The 16,852-nt window shown below is 44.9% G+C and overlaps 13 non-coding genes across 13 annotated transcripts; all 13 read left to right on the top strand.

Moving 5' to 3' along the window:
• Positions 1-597: 597 nt before the first annotated feature.
• LOC141232079 (U2 spliceosomal RNA) lies at positions 598-788 on the top strand. The gene has a single exon (XR_012298345.1). It is a non-coding gene; the product is annotated as a U2 spliceosomal RNA (small nuclear RNA).
• A 1,115-nt stretch (positions 789-1,903) lies between these two features.
• On the top strand, positions 1,904-2,094 carry LOC141232068 (U2 spliceosomal RNA). Its single transcript, XR_012298334.1, has one exon. It is a non-coding gene; the product is annotated as a U2 spliceosomal RNA (small nuclear RNA).
• A 1,115-nt stretch (positions 2,095-3,209) lies between these two features.
• LOC141232057 (U2 spliceosomal RNA) lies at positions 3,210-3,400 on the top strand. Its single transcript, XR_012298323.1, has one exon. It is a non-coding gene; the product is annotated as a U2 spliceosomal RNA (small nuclear RNA).
• A 1,112-nt stretch (positions 3,401-4,512) lies between these two features.
• Positions 4,513-4,703, top strand: LOC141231697 (U2 spliceosomal RNA). Its single transcript, XR_012298008.1, has one exon. It is a non-coding gene; the product is annotated as a U2 spliceosomal RNA (small nuclear RNA).
• Positions 4,704-5,818: 1,115 nt separating this feature from the next.
• LOC141232045 (U2 spliceosomal RNA) lies at positions 5,819-6,009 on the top strand. Its single transcript, XR_012298312.1, has one exon. It is a non-coding gene; the product is annotated as a U2 spliceosomal RNA (small nuclear RNA).
• Positions 6,010-7,121: 1,112 nt separating this feature from the next.
• Positions 7,122-7,312, top strand: LOC141232034 (U2 spliceosomal RNA). The gene has a single exon (XR_012298301.1). It is a non-coding gene; the product is annotated as a U2 spliceosomal RNA (small nuclear RNA).
• Positions 7,313-8,427: 1,115 nt separating this feature from the next.
• LOC141232023 (U2 spliceosomal RNA) lies at positions 8,428-8,618 on the top strand. Its single transcript, XR_012298290.1, has one exon. It is a non-coding gene; the product is annotated as a U2 spliceosomal RNA (small nuclear RNA).
• Positions 8,619-9,733: 1,115 nt separating this feature from the next.
• LOC141232012 (U2 spliceosomal RNA) lies at positions 9,734-9,924 on the top strand. The gene has a single exon (XR_012298279.1). It is a non-coding gene; the product is annotated as a U2 spliceosomal RNA (small nuclear RNA).
• A 1,115-nt stretch (positions 9,925-11,039) lies between these two features.
• Positions 11,040-11,230, top strand: LOC141232001 (U2 spliceosomal RNA). The gene has a single exon (XR_012298268.1). It is a non-coding gene; the product is annotated as a U2 spliceosomal RNA (small nuclear RNA).
• A 1,115-nt stretch (positions 11,231-12,345) lies between these two features.
• Positions 12,346-12,536, top strand: LOC141231730 (U2 spliceosomal RNA). Its single transcript, XR_012298041.1, has one exon. It is a non-coding gene; the product is annotated as a U2 spliceosomal RNA (small nuclear RNA).
• A 1,115-nt stretch (positions 12,537-13,651) lies between these two features.
• On the top strand, positions 13,652-13,842 carry LOC141231988 (U2 spliceosomal RNA). Its single transcript, XR_012298257.1, has one exon. It is a non-coding gene; the product is annotated as a U2 spliceosomal RNA (small nuclear RNA).
• A 1,115-nt stretch (positions 13,843-14,957) lies between these two features.
• Positions 14,958-15,148, top strand: LOC141231977 (U2 spliceosomal RNA). Its single transcript, XR_012298246.1, has one exon. It is a non-coding gene; the product is annotated as a U2 spliceosomal RNA (small nuclear RNA).
• Positions 15,149-16,263: 1,115 nt separating this feature from the next.
• On the top strand, positions 16,264-16,454 carry LOC141231965 (U2 spliceosomal RNA). Its single transcript, XR_012298234.1, has one exon. It is a non-coding gene; the product is annotated as a U2 spliceosomal RNA (small nuclear RNA).
• The last annotated feature ends 398 nt before the right edge of the window (positions 16,455-16,852 follow it).

Raw genomic sequence — 16,852 nt, 5'->3', positions numbered from 1 at the left:
TCTTTCATTTAATGCCTGCAGACTATAAAAGAGAACCCAACCCAAAAAGTTTGGTTGATTAGTCTGTGGCATTCTGTTAAACTGTTGCTTATGGCGGTCTCTGTGAGCTTCTCAGCGACATTCAGCCAGCCAGGTATCCTGCCTGCAGTAGATGGAATGTGGCAATGGAACGCTGGCTGCGCGTGTCATAATAGGCTCTGAGCCTTTATATACCTGTGCACAGCAGCAGCCACCTTCAGTCTGCTGCTGGACAACCAGCAGCAGCAGCAGCAGGAGAGGTATGTAATCAGGAGCCCTCCTGCTAAGGGTAGACAGCTGCTCGTTCCACCCCACCCCCCGCCTTAATTGGTTCTCCTCCCTTCCAACGGTGTTGAGGCGGGTGGGAACAGCAGGGGGTGAAGGTGCTGTGTTTAAAGAGGTGGAGTTATGCAGATCTAAAACGCGTGGATTGCAGCAGCAGCAAGCCGAAAAGTGCAGGCATGTAAGGGATCTAGAGGTTGACAACATGTCTTCTTAACGGGAGTCCAGGAGCTCATCTCCACAAATGGACTTTTCAGGATCCTTGGGTGGCTCCGTAGTTTGAAACCAATTCTGGTTATCGCTTCTCGGCCTTTTGGCTAAGATCAAGTGTAGTATCTGTTCTTATCAGTTTAATATCTGATACGTCCCCTATCTGGGGACCATATATTAAATGGATTTTTAGAACAGGGAGATGGAAAAAGAGCTTGCTCTGTCCACTCCACGCATTGACCTGGTATTGCAGTATCTCCAGGACCGGTGCACCCCTTCTTTAATGCAGTTTCTAAAATCAGAAAGAATTGAATTCAATGTTTTTTGTTCATTTTGCTTGTTTGTCGGATTTTGGGATGGACTCTTTGGCTTTGCTTTTCTTCTCCTCATTGGATTTTTCATGTTCAAAGTTGCAGAAGCCAGATTACAAGCTCATTTTGGTTCAACTTCAGCAACTGTGCATTGCATTGCCATGTAATGTGATGCAATGCTATCTTTCTAGCTCTCCCTTTTTACTTCCTTTTGGATAAACAGACATATTAGGCAAGCATTTTGGAGCTTTCACCTAAATAACTACAGGTGGTGAGATAAGCTGCACAATATAATTGACCTTTCAGTATATTGTTGCACACACACCATCTATTTAGCAAATGCCCTTGTTATCAACAGCAGCCTTTTAAACTCACCTGAGCTAACAGGTATGTGCGCTGGTTACTCTGCTGCGCTTAAAATTTCTTTTTTGGTTTGCTACAATGCCTTTTCTGAAACGTTGTCTCCTTCTGCTGGAACACTGACTTCTTTCATTTAATGCCTGCAGACTATAAAAGAGAACCCAACCCAAAAAGTTTGGTTGATTAGTCTGTGGCATTCTGTTAAACTGTTGCTTATGGCGGTCTCTGTGAGCTTCTCAGCGACATTCAGCCAGCCAGGTATCCTGCCTGCAGTAGATGGAATGTGGCAATGGAACGCTGGCTGCGCGTGTCATAATAGGCTCTGAGCCTTTATATACCTGTGCACAGCAGCAGCCACCTTCAGTCTGCTGCTGGACAGCCAGCAGCAGCAGCAGCAGGAGAGGTATGTAATCAGGAGCCCTCCTGCTAAGGGTAGACAGCTGCTCGTTCCACCCCACCCCCCGCCTTAATTGGTTCTCCTCCCTTCCAACGGTGTTGAGGCGGGTGGGAACAGCAGGGGGTGAAGGTGCTGTGTTTAAAGAGGTGGAGTTATGCAGATCTAAAACGCGTGGATTGCAGCAGCAGCAAGCCGAAAAGTGCAGGCATGTAAGGGATCTAGAGGTTGACAACATGTCTTCTTAACGGGAGTCCAGGAGCTCATCTCCACAAATGGACTTTTCAGGATCCTTGGGTGGCTCCGTAGTTTGAAACCAATTCTGGTTATCGCTTCTCGGCCTTTTGGCTAAGATCAAGTGTAGTATCTGTTCTTATCAGTTTAATATCTGATACGTCCCCTATCTGGGGACCATATATTAAATGGATTTTTAGAACAGGGAGATGGAAAAAGAGCTTGCTCTGTCCACTCCACGCATTGACCTGGTATTGCAGTATCTCCAGGACCGGTGCACCCCTTCTTTAATGCAGTTTCTAAAATCAGAAAGAATTGAATTCAATGTTTTTTGTTCATTTTGCTTGTTTGTCGGATTTTGGGATGGACTCTTTGGCTTTGCTTTTCTTCTCCTCATTGGATTTTTCATGTTCAAAGTTGCAGAAGCCAGATTACAAGCTCATTTTGGTTCAACTTCAGCAACTGTGCATTGCATTGCCATGTAATGTGATGCAATGCTATCTTTCTAGCTCTCCCTTTTTACTTCCTTTTGGATAAACAGACATATTAGGCAAGCATTTTGGAGCTTTCACCTAAATAACTACAGGTGGTGAGATAAGCTGCACAATATAATTGACCTTTCAGTATATTGTTGCACACACACCATCTATTTAGCAAATCCCCTTGTTATCAACAGCAGCCTTTTAAACTCACCTGAGCTAACAGGTATGTGCGCTGGTTACTCTGCTGCGCTTAAAATTTCTTTTTTGGTTTGCTACAATGCCTTTTCTGAAACGTTGTCTCCTTCTGCTGGAACACTGACTTCTTTCATTTAATGCCTGCAGACTATAAAAGAGAACCCAACCCAAAAAGTTTGGTTGATTAGTCTGTGGCATTCTGTTAAACTGTTGCTTATGGCGGTCTCTGTGAGCTTCTCAGCGACATTCAGCCAGCCAGGTATCCTGCCTGCAGTAGATGGAATGTGGCAATGGAACGCTGGCTGCGCGTGTCATAATAGGCTCTGAGCCTTTATATACCTGTGCACAGCAGCAGCCACCTTCAGTCTGCTGCTGGACAGCCAGCAGCAGCAGCAGCAGGAGAGGTATGTAATCAGGAGCCCTCCTGCTAAGGGTAGACAGCTGCTCGTTCCACCCCACCCCCCGCCTTAATTGGTTCTCCTCCCTTCCAACGGTGTTGAGGCGGGTGGGAACAGCAGGGGGTGAAGGTGCTGTGTTTAAAGAGGTGGAGTTATGCAGATCTAAAACGCGTGGATTGCAGCAGCAGCAAGCCGAAAAGTGCAGGCATGTAAGGGATCTAGAGGTTGACAACATGTCTTCTTAACGGGAGTCCAGGAGCTCATCTCCACAAATGGACTTTTCAGGATCCTTGGGTGGCTCCGTAGTTTGAAACCAATTCTGGTTATCGCTTCTCGGCCTTTTGGCTAAGATCAAGTGTAGTATCTGTTCTTATCAGTTTAATATCTGATACGTCCCCTATCTGGGGACCATATATTAAATGGATTTTTAGAACAGGGAGATGGAAAAAGAGCTTGCTCTGTCCACTCCACGCATTGACCTGGTATTGCAGTATCTCCAGGACCGGTGCACCCCTTCTTTAATGCAGTTTCTAAAATCAGAAAGAATTGAATTCAATGTTTTTTGTTCATTTTGCTTGTTTGTCGGATTTTGGGATGGACTCTTTGGCTTTGCTTTTCTTCTCCTCATTGGATTTTTCATGTTCAAAGTTGCAGAAGCCAGATTACAAGCTCATTTTGGTTCAACTTCAGCAACTGTGCATTGCATTGCCATGGAATGTGATGCAATGCTATCTTTCTAGCTCTCCCTTTTTACTTCCTTTTGGATAAACAGACATATTAGGCAAGCATTTTGGAGCTTTCACCTAAATAACTACAGGTGGTGAGATAAGCTGCACAATATAATTGACCTTTCAGTATATTGTTGCACACACACCATCTATTTAGCAAATGCCCTTGTTATCAACAGCAGCCTTTTAAACTCACCTGAGCTAACAGGTATGTGCGCTGGTTACTCTGCTGCGCTTAAAATTTCTTTTTTGGTTTGCTACAATGCCTTTTCTGAAACGTTGTCTCCTTCTGCTGGAACACTGACTTCTTTCATTTAATGCCTGCAGACTATAAAAGAGAACCCAACCCAAAAAGTTTGGTTGATTAGTCTGTGGCATTCTGTTAAACTGTTGCTTATGGCGGTCTCTGTGAGCTTCTCAGCGACATTCAGCCAGCCAGGTATCCTGCCTGCAGTAGATGGAATGTGGCAATGGAACGCTGGCTGCGCGTGTCATAATAGGCTCTGAGCCTTTATATACCTGTGCACAGCAGCAGCCACCTTCAGTCTGCTGCTGGACAGCCAGCAGCAGCAGCAGGAGAGGTATGTAATCAGGAGCCCTCCTGCTAAGGGTAGACAGCTGCTCGTTCCACCCCACCCCCCGCCTTAATTGGTTCTCCTCCCTTCCAACGGTGTTGAGGCGGGTGGGAACAGCAGGGGGTGAAGGTGCTGTGTTTAAAGAGGTGGAGTTATGCAGATCTAAAACGCGTGGATTGCAGCAGCAGCAAGCCGAAAAGTGCAGGCATGTAAGGGATCTAGAGGTTGACAACATGTCTTCTTAACGGGAGTCCAGGAGCTCATCTCCACAAATGGACTTTTCAGGATCCTTGGGTGGCTCCGTAGTTTGAAACCAATTCTGGTTATCGCTTCTCGGCCTTTTGGCTAAGATCAAGTGTAGTATCTGTTCTTATCAGTTTAATATCTGATACGTCCCCTATCTGGGGACCATATATTAAATGGATTTTTAGAACAGGGAGATGGAAAAAGAGCTTGCTCTGTCCACTCCATGCATTGACCTGGTATTGCAGTATCTCCAGGACCGGTGCACCCCTTCTTTAATGCAGTTTCTAAAATCAGAAAGAATTGAATTCAATGTTTTTTGTTCATTTTGCTTGTTTGTCGGATTTTGGGATGGACTCTTTGGCTTTGCTTTTCTTCTCCTCATTGGATTTTTCATGTTCAAAGTTGCAGAAGCCAGATTACAAGCTCATTTTGGTTCAACTTCAGCAACTGTGCATTGCATTGCCATGTAATGTGATGCAATGCTATCTTTCTAGCTCTCCCTTTTTACTTCCTTTTGGATAAACAGACATATTAGGCAAGCATTTTGGAGCTTTCACCTAAATAACTACAGGTGGTGAGATAAGCTGCACAATATAATTGACCTTTCAGTATATTGTTGCACACACACCATCTATTTAGCAAATGCCCTTGTTATCAACAGCAGCCTTTTAAACTCACCTGAGCTAACAGGTATGTGCGCTGGTTACTCTGCTGCGCTTAAAATTTCTTTTTTGGTTTGCTACAATGCCTTTTCTGAAACGTTGTCTCCTTCTGCTGGAACACTGACTTCTTTCATTTAATGCCTGCAGACTATAAAAGAGAACCCAACCCAAAAAGTTTGGTTGATTAGTCTGTGGCATTCTGTTAAACTGTTGCTTATGGCGGTCTCTGTGAGCTTCTCAGCGACATTCAGTCAGCCAGGTATCCTGCCTGCAGTAGATGGAATGTGGCAATGGAACGCTGGCTGCGCGTGTCATAATAGGCTCTGAGCCTTTATATACCTGTGCACAGCAGCAGCCACCTTCAGTCTGCTGCTGGACAGCCAGCAGCAGCAGCAGCAGGAGAGGTATGTAATCAGGAGCCCTCCTGCTAAGGGTAGACAGCTGCTCGTTCCACCCCACCCCCCGCCTTAATTGGTTCTCCTCCCTTCCAACGGTGTTGAGGCGGGTGGGAATAGCAGGGGGTGAAGGTGCTGTGTTTAAAGAGGTGGAGTTATGCAGATCTAAAACGCGTGGATTGCAGCAGCAGCAAGCCGAAAAGTGCAGGCATGTAAGGGATCTAGAGGTTGACAACATGTCTTCTTAACGGGAGTCCAGGAGCTCATCTCCACAAATGGACTTTTCAGGATCCTTGGGTGGCTCCGTAGTTTGAAACCAATTCTGGTTATCGCTTCTCGGCCTTTTGGCTAAGATCAAGTGTAGTATCTGTTCTTATCAGTTTAATATCTGATACGTCCCCTATCTGGGGACCATATATTAAATGGATTTTTAGAACAGGGAGATGGAAAAAGAGCTTGCTCTGTCCACTCCACGCATTGACCTGGTATTGCAGTATCTCCAGGACCGGTGCACCCCTTCTTTAATGCAGTTTCTAAAATCAGAAAGAATTGAATTCAATGTTTTTTGTTCATTTTGCTTGTTTGTCGGATTTTGGGATGGACTCTTTGGCTTTGCTTTTCTTCTCCTCATTGGATTTTTCATGTTCAAAGTTGCAGAAGCCAGATTACAAGCTCATTTTGGTTCAACTTCAGCAACTGTGCATTGCATTGCCATGTAATGTGATGCAATGCTATCTTTCTAGCTCTCCCTTTTTACTTCCTTTTGGATAAACAGACATATTAGGCAAGCATTTTGGAGCTTTCACCTAAATAACTACAGGTGGTGAGATAAGCTGCACAATATAATTGACCTTTCAGTATATTGTTGCACACACACCATCTATTTAGCAAATGCCCTTGTTATCAACAGCAGCCTTTTAAACTCACCTGAGCTAACAGGTATGTGCGCTGGTTACTCTGCTGCGCTTAAAATTTCTTTTTTGGTTTGCTACAATGCCTTTTCTGAAACGTTGTCTCCTTCTGCTGGAACACTGACTTCTTTCATTTAATGCCTGCAGACTATAAAAGAGAACCCAACCCAAAAAGTTTGGTTGATTAGTCTGTGGCATTCTGTTAAACTGTTGCTTATGGCGGTCTCTGTGAGCTTCTCAGCGACATTCAGCCAGCCAGGTATCCTGCCTGCAGTAGATGGAATGTGGCAATGGAACGCTGGCTGCGCGTGTCATAATAGGCTCTGAGCCTTTATATACCTGTGCACAGCAGCAGCCACCTTCAGTCTGCTGCTGGACAGCCAGCAGCAGCAGCAGGAGAGGTATGTAATCAGGAGCCCTCCTGCTAAGGGTAGACAGCTGCTCGTTCCACCCCACCCCCCGCCTTAATTGGTTCTCCTCCCTTCCAACGGTGTTGAGGCGGGTGGGAACAGCAGGGGGTGAAGGTGCTGTGTTTAAAAAGGTGGAGTTATGCAGATCTAAAACGCGTGGATTGCAGCAGCAGCAAGCCGAAAAGTGCAGGCATGTAAGGGATCTAGAGGTTGACAACATGTCTTCTTAACGGGAGTCCAGGAGCTCATCTCCACAAATGGACTTTTCAGGATCCTTGGGTGGCTCCGTAGTTTGAAACCAATTCTGGTTATCGCTTCTCGGCCTTTTGGCTAAGATCAAGTGTAGTATCTGTTCTTATCAGTTTAATATCTGATACGTCCCCTATCTGGGGACCATATATTAAATGGATTTTTAGAACAGGGAGATGGAAAAAGAGCTTGCTCTGTCCACTCCACGCATTGACCTGGTATTGCAGTATCTCCAGGACCGGTGCACCCCTTCTTTAATGCAGTTTCTAAAATCAGAAAGAATTGAATTCAATGTTTTTTGTTCATTTTGCTTGTTTGTCGGATTTTGGGATGGACTCTTTGGCTTTGCTTTTCTTCTCCTCATTGGATTTTTCATGTTCAAAGTTGCAGAAGCCAGATTACAAGCTCATTTTGGTTCAACTTCAGCAACTGTGCATTGCATTGCCATGTAATGTGATGCAATGCTATCTTTCTAGCTCTCCCTTTTTACTTCCTTTTGGATAAACAGACATATTAGGCAAGCATTTTGGAGCTTTCACCTAAATAACTACAGGTGGTGAGATAAGCTGCACAATATAATTGACCTTTCAGTATATTGTTGCACACACACCATCTATTTAGCAAATGCCCTTGTTATCAACAGCAGCCTTTTAAACTCACCTGAGCTAACAGGTATGTGCGCTGGTTACTCTGCTGCGCTTAAAATTTCTTTTTTGGTTTGCTACAATGCCTTTTCTGAAACGTTGTCTCCTTCTGCTGGAACACTGACTTCTTTAATTTAATGCCTGCAGACTATAAAAGAGAACCCAACCCAAAAAGTTTGGTTGATTAGTCTGTGGCATTCTGTTAAACTGTTGCTTATGGCGGTCTCTGTGAGCTTCTCAGCGACATTCAGCCAGCCAGGTATCCTGCCTGCAGTAGATGGAATGTGGCAATGGAACGCTGGCTGCGCGTGTCATAATAGGCTCTGAGCCTTTATATACCTGTGCACAGCAGCAGCCACCTTCAGTCTGCTGCTGGACAGCCAGCAGCAGCAGCAGCAGGAGAGGTATGTAATCAGGAGCCCTCCTGCTAAGGGTAGACAGCTGCTCGTTCCACCCCACCCCCCGCCTTAATTGGTTCTCCTCCCTTCCAACGGTGTTGAGGCGGGTGGGAACAGCAGGGGGTGAAGGTGCTGTGTTTAAAGAGGTGGAGTTATGCAGATCTAAAACGCGTGGATTGCAGCAGCAGCAAGCCGAAAAGTGCAGGCATGTAAGGGATCTAGAGGTTGACAACATGTCTTCTTAACGGGAGTCCAGGAGCTCATCTCCACAAATGGACTTTTCAGGATCCTTGGGTGGCTCCGTAGTTTGAAACCAATTCTGGTTATCGCTTCTCGGCCTTTTGGCTAAGATCAAGTGTAGTATCTGTTCTTATCAGTTTAATATCTGATACGTCCCCTATCTGGGGACCATATATTAAATGGATTTTTAGAACAGGGAGATGGAAAAAGAGCTTGCTCTGTCCACTCCACGCATTGACCTGGTATTGCAGTATCTCCAGGACCGGTGCACCCCTTCTTTAATGCAGTTTCTAAAATCAGAAAGAATTGAATTCAATGTTTTTTGTTCATTTTGCTTGTTTGTCGGATTTTGGGATGGACTCTTTGGCTTTGCTTTTCTTCTCCTCATTGGATTTTTCATGTTCAAAGTTGCAGAAGCCAGATTACAAGCTCATTTTGGTTCAACTTCAGCAACTGTGCATTGCATTGCCATGTAATGTGATGCAATGCTATCTTTCTAGCTCTCCCTTTTTACTTCCTTTTGGATAAACAGACATATTAGGCAAGCATTTTGGAGCTTTCACCTAAATAACTACAGGTGGTGAGATAAGCTGCACAATATAATTGACCTTTCAGTATATTGTTGCACACACACCATCTATTTAGCAAATGCCCTTGTTATCAACAGCAGCCTTTTAAACTCACCTGAGCTAACAGGTATGTGCGCTGGTTACTCTGCTGCGCTTAAAATTTCTTTTTTGGTTTGCTACAATGCCTTTTCTGAAACGTTGTCTCCTTCTGCTGGAACACTGACTTCTTTCATTTAATGCCTGCAGACTATAAAAGAGAACCCAACCCAAAAAGTTTGGTTGATTAGTCTGTGGCATTCTGTTAAACTGTTGCTTATGGCGGTCTCTGTGAGCTTCTCAGCGACATTCAGCCAGCCAGGTATCCTGCCTGCAGTAGATGGAATGTGGCAATGGAACGCTGGCTGCGCGTGTCATAATAGGCTCTGAGCCTTTATATACCTGTGCACAGCAGCAGCCACCTTCAGTCTGCTGCTGGACAGCCAGCAGCAGCAGCAGCAGGAGAGGTATGTAATCAGGAGCCCTCCTGCTAAGGGTAGACAGCTGCTCGTTCCACCCCACCCCCCGCCTTAATTGGTTCTCCTCCCTTCCAACGGTGTTGAGGCGGGTGGGAACAGCAGGGGGTGAAGGTGCTGTGTTTAAAGAGGTGGAGTTATGCAGATCTAAAACGCGTGGATTGCAGCAGCAGCAAGCCGAAAAGTGCAGGCATGTAAGGGATCTAGAGGTTGACAACATGTCTTCTTAACGGGAGTCCAGGAGCTCATCTCCACAAATGGACTTTTCAGGATCCTTGGGTGGCTCCGTAGTTTGAAACCAATTCTGGTTATCGCTTCTCGGCCTTTTGGCTAAGATCAAGTGTAGTATCTGTTCTTATCAGTTTAATATCTGATACGTCCCCTATCTGGGGACCATATATTAAATGGATTTTTAGAACAGGGAGATGGAAAAAGAGCTTGCTCTGTCCACTCCACGCATTGACCTGGTATTGCAGTATCTCCAGGACCGGTGCACCCCTTCTTTAATGCAGTTTCTAAAATCAGAAAGAATTGAATTCAATGTTTTTTGTTCATTTTGCTTGTTTGTCGGATTTTGGGATGGACTCTTTGGCTTTGCTTTTCTTCTCCTCATTGGATTTTTCATGTTCAAAGTTGCAGAAGCCAGATTACAAGCTCATTTTGGTTCAACTTCAGCAACTGTGCATTGCATTGCCATGTAATGTGATGCAATGCTATCTTTCTAGCTCTCCCTTTTTACTTCCTTTTGGATAAACAGACATATTAGGCAAGCATTTTGGAGCTTTCACCTAAATAACTACAGGTGGTGAGATAAGCTGCACAATATAATTGACCTTTCAGTATATTGTTGCACACACACCATCTATTTAGCAAATGCCCTTGTTATCAACAGCAGCCTTTTAAACTCACCTGAGCTAACAGGTATGTGCGCTGGTTACTCTGCTGCGCTTAAAATTTCTTTTTTGGTTTGCTACAATGCCTTTTCTGAAACGTTGTCTCCTTCTGCTGGAACACTGACTTCTTTCATTTAATGCCTGCAGACTATAAAAGAGAACCCAACCCAAAAAGTTTGGTTGATTAGTCTGTGGCATTCTGTTAAACTGTTGCTTATGGCGGTCTCTGTGAGCTTCTCAGCGACATTCAGCCAGCCAGGTATCCTGCCTGCAGTAGATGGAATGTGGCAATGGAACGCTGGCTGCGCGTGTCATAATAGGCTCTGAGCCTTTATATACCTGTGCACAGCAGCAGCCACCTTCAGTCTGCTGCTGGACAGCCAGCAGCAGCAGCAGCAGGAGAGGTATGTAATCAGGAGCCCTCCTGCTAAGGGTAGACAGCTGCTCGTTCCACCCCACCCCCCGCCTTAATTGGTTCTCCTCCCTTCCAACGGTGTTGAGGCGGGTGGGAACAGCAGGGGGTGAAGGTGCTGTGTTTAAAGAGGTGGAGTTATGCAGATCTAAAACGCGTGGATTGCAGCAGCAGCAAGCCGAAAAGTGCAGGCATGTAAGGGATCTAGAGGTTGACAACATGTCTTCTTAACGGGAGTCCAGGAGCTCATCTCCACAAATGGACTTTTCAGGATCCTTGGGTGGCTCCGTAGTTTGAAACCAATTCTGGTTATCGCTTCTCGGCCTTTTGGCTAAGATCAAGTGTAGTATCTGTTCTTATCAGTTTAATATCTGATACGTCCCCTATCTGGGGACCATATATTAAATGGATTTTTAGAACAGGGAGATGGAAAAAGAGCTTGCTCTGTCCACTCCACGCATTGACCTGGTATTGCAGTATCTCCAGGACCGGTGCACCCCTTCTTTAATGCAGTTTCTAAAATCAGAAAGAATTGAATTCAATGTTTTTTGTTCATTTTGCTTGTTTGTCGGATTTTGGGATGGACTCTTTGGCTTTGCTTTTCTTCTCCTCATTGGATTTTTCATGTTCAAAGTTGCAGAAGCCAGATTACAAGCTCATTTTGGTTCAACTTCAGCAACTGTGCATTGCATTGCCATGTAATGTGATGCAATGCTATCTTTCTAGCTCTCCCTTTTTACTTCCTTTTGGATAAACAGACATATTAGGCAAGCATTTTGGAGCTTTCACCTAAATAACTACAGGTGGTGAGATAAGCTGCACAATATAATTGACCTTTCAGTATATTGTTGCACACACACCATCTATTTAGCAAATGCCCTTGTTATCAACAGCAGCCTTTTAAACTCACCTGAGCTAACAGGTATGTGCGCTGGTTACTCTGCTGCGCTTAAAATTTCTTTTTTGGTTTGCTACAATGCCTTTTCTGAAACGTTGTCTCCTTCTGCTGGAACACTGACTTCTTTCATTTAATGCCTGCAGACTATAAAAGAGAACCCAACCCAAAAAGTTTGGTTGATTAGTCTGTGGCATTCTGTTAAACTGTTGCTTATGGCGGTCTCTGTGAGCTTCTCAGCGACATTCAGCCAGCCAGGTATCCTGCCTGCAGTAGATGGAATGTGGCAATGGAACGCTGGCTGCGCGTGTCATAATAGGCTCTGAGCCTTTATATACCTGTGCACAGCAGCAGCCACCTTCAGTCTGCTGCTGGACAGCCAGCAGCAGCAGCAGCAGGAGAGGTATGTAATCAGGAGCCCTCCTGCTAAGGGTAGACAGCTGCTCGTTCCACCCCACCCCCCGCCTTAATTGGTTCTCCTCCCTTCCAACGGTGTTGAGGCGGGTGGGAACAGCAGGGGGTGAAGGTGCTGTGTTTAAAGAGGTGGAGTTATGCAGATCTAAAACGCGTGGATTGCAGCAGCAGCAAGCCGAAAAGTGCAGGCATGTAAGGGATCTAGAGGTTGACAACATGTCTTCTTAACGGGAGTCCAGGAGCTCATCTCCACAAATGGACTTTTCAGGATCCTTGGGTGGCTCCGTAGTTTGAAACCAATTCTGGTTATCGCTTCTCGGCCTTTTGGCTAAGATCAAGTGTAGTATCTGTTCTTATCAGTTTAATATCTGATACGTCCCCTATCTGGGGACCATATATTAAATGGATTTTTAGAACAGGGAGATGGAAAAAGAGCTTGCTCTGTCCACTCTACGCATTGACCTGGTATTGCAGTATCTCCAGGACCGGTGCACCCCTTCTTTAATGCAGTTTCTAAAATCAGAAAGAATTGAATTCAATGTTTTTTGTTCATTTTGCTTGTTTGTCGGATTTTGGGATGGACTCTTTGGCTTTGCTTTTCTTCTCCTCATTGGATTTTTCATGTTCAAAGTTGCAGAAGCCAGATTACAAGCTCATTTTGGTTCAACTTCAGCAACTGTGCATTGCATTGCCATGTAATGTGATGCAATGCTATCTTTCTAGCTCTCCCTTTTTACTTCCTTTTGGATAAACAGACATATTAGGCAAGCATTTTGGAGCTTTCACCTAAATAACTACAGGTGGTGAGATAAGCTGCACAATATAATTGACCTTTCAGTATATTGTTGCACACACACCATCTATTTAGCAAATGCCCTTGTTATCAACAGCAGCCTTTTAAACTCACCTGAGCTAACAGGTATGTGCGCTGGTTACTCTGCTGCGCTTAAAATTTCTTTTTTGGTTTGCTACAATGCCTTTTCTGAAACGTTGTCTCCTTCTGCTGGAACACTGACTTCTTTCATTTAATGCCTGCAGACTATAAAAGAGAACCCAACCCAAAAAGTTTGGTTGATTAGTCTGTGGCATTCTGTTAAACTGTTGCTTATGGCGGTCTCTGTGAGCTTCTCAGCGACATTCAGCCAGCCAGGTATCCTGCCTGCAGTAGATGGAATGTGGCAATGGAACGCTGGCTGCGCGTGTCATAATAGGCTCTGAGCCTTTATATACCTGTGCACAGCAGCAGCCACCTTCAGTCTGCTGCTGGACAGCCAGCAGCAGCAGCAGCAGGAGAGGTATGTAATCAGGAGCCCTCCTGCTAAGGGTAGACAGCTGCTCGTTCCACCCCACCCCCCGCCTTAATTGGTTCTCCTCCCTTCCAACGGTGTTGAGGCGGGTGGGAACAGCAGGGGGTGAAGGTGCTGTGTTTAAAGAGGTGGAGTTATGCAGATCTAAAACGCGTGGATTGCAGCAGCAGCAAGCCGAAAAGTGCAGGCATGTAAGGGATCTAGAGGTTGACAACATGTCTTCTTAACGGGAGTCCAGGAGCTCATCTCCACAAATGGACTTTTCAGGATCCTTGGGTGGCTCCGTAGTTTGAAACCAATTCTGGTTATCGCTTCTCGGCCTTTTGGCTAAGATCAAGTGTAGTATCTGTTCTTATCAGTTTAATATCTGATACGTCCCCTATCTGGGGACCATATATTAAATGGATTTTTAGAACAGGGAGATGGAAAAAGAGCTTGCTCTGTCCACTCCACGCATTGACCTGGTATTGCAGTATCTCCAGGACCGGTGCACCCCTTCTTTAATGCAGTTTCTAAAATCAGAAAGAATTGAATTCAATGTTTTTTGTTCATTTTGCTTGTTTGTCGGATTTTGGGATGGACTCTTTGGCTTTGCTTTTCTTCTCCTCATTGGATTTTTCATGTTCAAAGTTGCAGAAGCCAGATTACAAGCTCATTTTGGTTCAACTTCAGCAACTGTGCATTGCATTGCCATGTAATGTGATGCAATGCTATCTTTCTAGCTCTCCCTTTTTACTTCCTTTTGGATAAACAGACATATTAGGCAAGCATTTTGGAGCTTTCACCTAAATAACTACAGGTGGTGAGATAAGCTGCACAATATAATTGACCTTTCAGTATATTGTTGCACACACACCATCTATTTAGCAAATGCCCTTGTTATCAACAGCAGCCTTTTAAACTCACCTGAGCTAACAGGTATGTGCGCTGGTTACTCTGCTGCGCTTAAAATTTCTTTTTTGGTTTGCTACAATGCCTTTTCTGAAACGTTGTCTCCTTCTGCTGGAACACTGACTTCTTTCATTTAATGCCTGCAGACTATAAAAGAGAACCCAACCCAAAAAGTTTGGTTGATTAGTCTGTGGCATTCTGTTAAACTGTTGCTTATGGCGGTCTCTGTGAGCTTCTCAGCGACATTCAGCCAGCCAGGTATCCTGCCTGCAGTAGATGGAATGTGGCAATGGAACGCTGGCTGCGCGTGTCATAATAGGCTCTGAGCCTTTATATACCTGTGCACAGCAGCAGCCACCTTCAGTCTGCTGCTGGACAGCCAGCAGCAGCAGCAGCAGGAGAGGTATGTAATCAGGAGCCCTCCTGCTAAGGGTAGACAGCTGCTCGTTCCACCCCACCCCCCGCCTTAATTGGTTCTCCTCCCTTCCAACGGTGTTGAGGCGGGTGGGAACAGCAGGGGGTGAAGGTGCTGTGTTTAAAGAGGTGGAGTTATGCAGATCTAAAACGCGTGGATTGCAGCAGCAGCAAGCCGAAAAGTGCAGGCATGTAAGGGATCTAGAGGTTGACAACATGTCTTCTTAACGGGAGTCCAGGAGCTCATCTCCACAAATGGACTTTTCAGGATCCTTGGGTGGCTCCGTAGTTTGAAACCAATTCTGGTTATCGCTTCTCGGCCTTTTGGCTAAGATCAAGTGTAGTATCTGTTCTTATCAGTTTAATATCTGATACGTCCCCTATCTGGGGACCATATATTAAATGGATTTTTAGAACAGGGAGATGGAAAAAGAGCTTGCTCTGTCCACTCCACGCATTGACCTGGTATTGCAGTATCTCCAGGACCGGTGCACCCCTTCTTTAATGCAGTTTCTAAAATCAGAAAGAATTGAATTCAATGTTTTTTGTTCATTTTGCTTGTTTGTCGGATTTTGGGATGGACTCTTTGGCTTTGCTTTTCTTCTCCTCATTGGATTTTTCATGTTCAAAGTTGCAGAAGCCAGATTACAAGCTCATTTTGGTTCAACTTCAGCAACTGTGCATTGCATTGCCATGTAATGTGATGCAATGCTATCTTTCTAGCTCTCCCTTTTTACTTCCTTTTGGATAAACAGACATATTAGGCAAGCATTTTGGAGCTTTCACCTAAATAACTACAGGTGGTGAGATAAGCTGCACAATATAATTGACCTTTCAGTATATTGTTGCACACACACCATCTATTTAGCAAATGCCCTTGTTATCAACAGCAGCCTTTTAAACTCACCTGAGCTAACAGGTATGTGCGCTGGTTACTCTGCTGCGCTTAAAATTTCTTTTTTGGTTTGCTACAATGCCTTTTCTGAAACGTTGTCTCCTTCTGCTGGAACACTGACTTCTTTCATTTAATGCCTGCAGACTATAAAAGAGAACCCAACCCAAAAAGTTTGGTTGATTAGTCTGTGGCATTCTGTTAAACTGTTGCTTATGGCGGTCTCTGTGAGCTTCTCAGCGACATTCAGCCAGCCAGGTATCCTGCCTGCAGTAGATGGAATGTGGCAATGGAACGCTGGCTGCGCGTGTCATAATAGGCTCTGAGCCTTTATATACCTGTGCACAGCAGCAGCCACCTTCAGTCTGCTGCTGGACAGCCAGCAGCAGCAGCAGCAGGAGAGGTATGTAATCAGGAGCCCTCCTGCTAAGGGTAGACAGCTGCTCGTTCCACCCCACCCCCCGCCTTAATTGGTTCTCCTCCCTTCCAACGGTGTTGAGGCGGGTGGGAACAGCAGGGGGTGAAGGTGCTGTGTTTAAAGAGGTGGAGTTATGCAGATCTAAAACGCGTGGATTGCAGCAGCAGCAAGCCGAAAAGTGCAGGCATGTAAGGGATCTAGAGGTTGACAACATGTCTTCTTAACGGGAGTCCAGGAGCTCATCTCCACAAATGGACTTTTCAGGATCCTTGGGTGGCTCCGTAGTTTGAAACCAATTCTGGTTATCGCTTCTCGGCCTTTTGGCTAAGATCAAGTGTAGTATCTGTTCTTATCAGTTTAATATCTGATACGTCCCCTATCTGGGGACCATATATTAAATGGATTTTTAGAACAGGGAGATGGAAAAAGAGCTTGCTCTGTCCACTCCACGCATTGACCTGGTATTGCAGTATCTCCAGGACCGGTGCACCCCTTCTTTAATGCAGTTTCTAAAATCAGAAAGAATTGAATTCAATGTTTTTTGTTCATTTTGCTTGTTTGTCGGATTTTGGGATGGACTCTTTGGCTTTGCTTTTCTTCTCCTCATTGGATTTTTCATGTTCAAAGTTGCAGAAGCCAGATTACAAGCTCATTTTGGTTCAACTTCAGCAACTGTGCATTGCATTGCCATGTAATGTGATGCAATGCTATCTTTCTAGCTCTCCCTTTTTACTTCCTTTTGGATAAACAGACATATTAGGCAAGCATTTTGGAGCTTTCACCTAAATAACTACAGGTGGTGAGATAAGCTGCACAATATAATTGACCTTTCAGTATATTGTTGCACACACACCATCTATTTAGCAAATGCCCTTGTTATCAACAGCAGCCTT

Source organism: Phyllobates terribilis, unplaced genomic scaffold (genome assembly GCF_046119375.1).
Source record: "Phyllobates terribilis strain yellow unplaced genomic scaffold, ASM4611937v1 Scaffold_538__1_contigs__length_1162401, whole genome shotgun sequence".
Taxonomy (NCBI): Eukaryota; Metazoa; Chordata; class Amphibia; order Anura; family Dendrobatidae; genus Phyllobates; species Phyllobates terribilis.
Note: the sequence above shows the minus strand (reverse complement) of the source record. Positions and strands in the feature narration are given on the sequence as shown.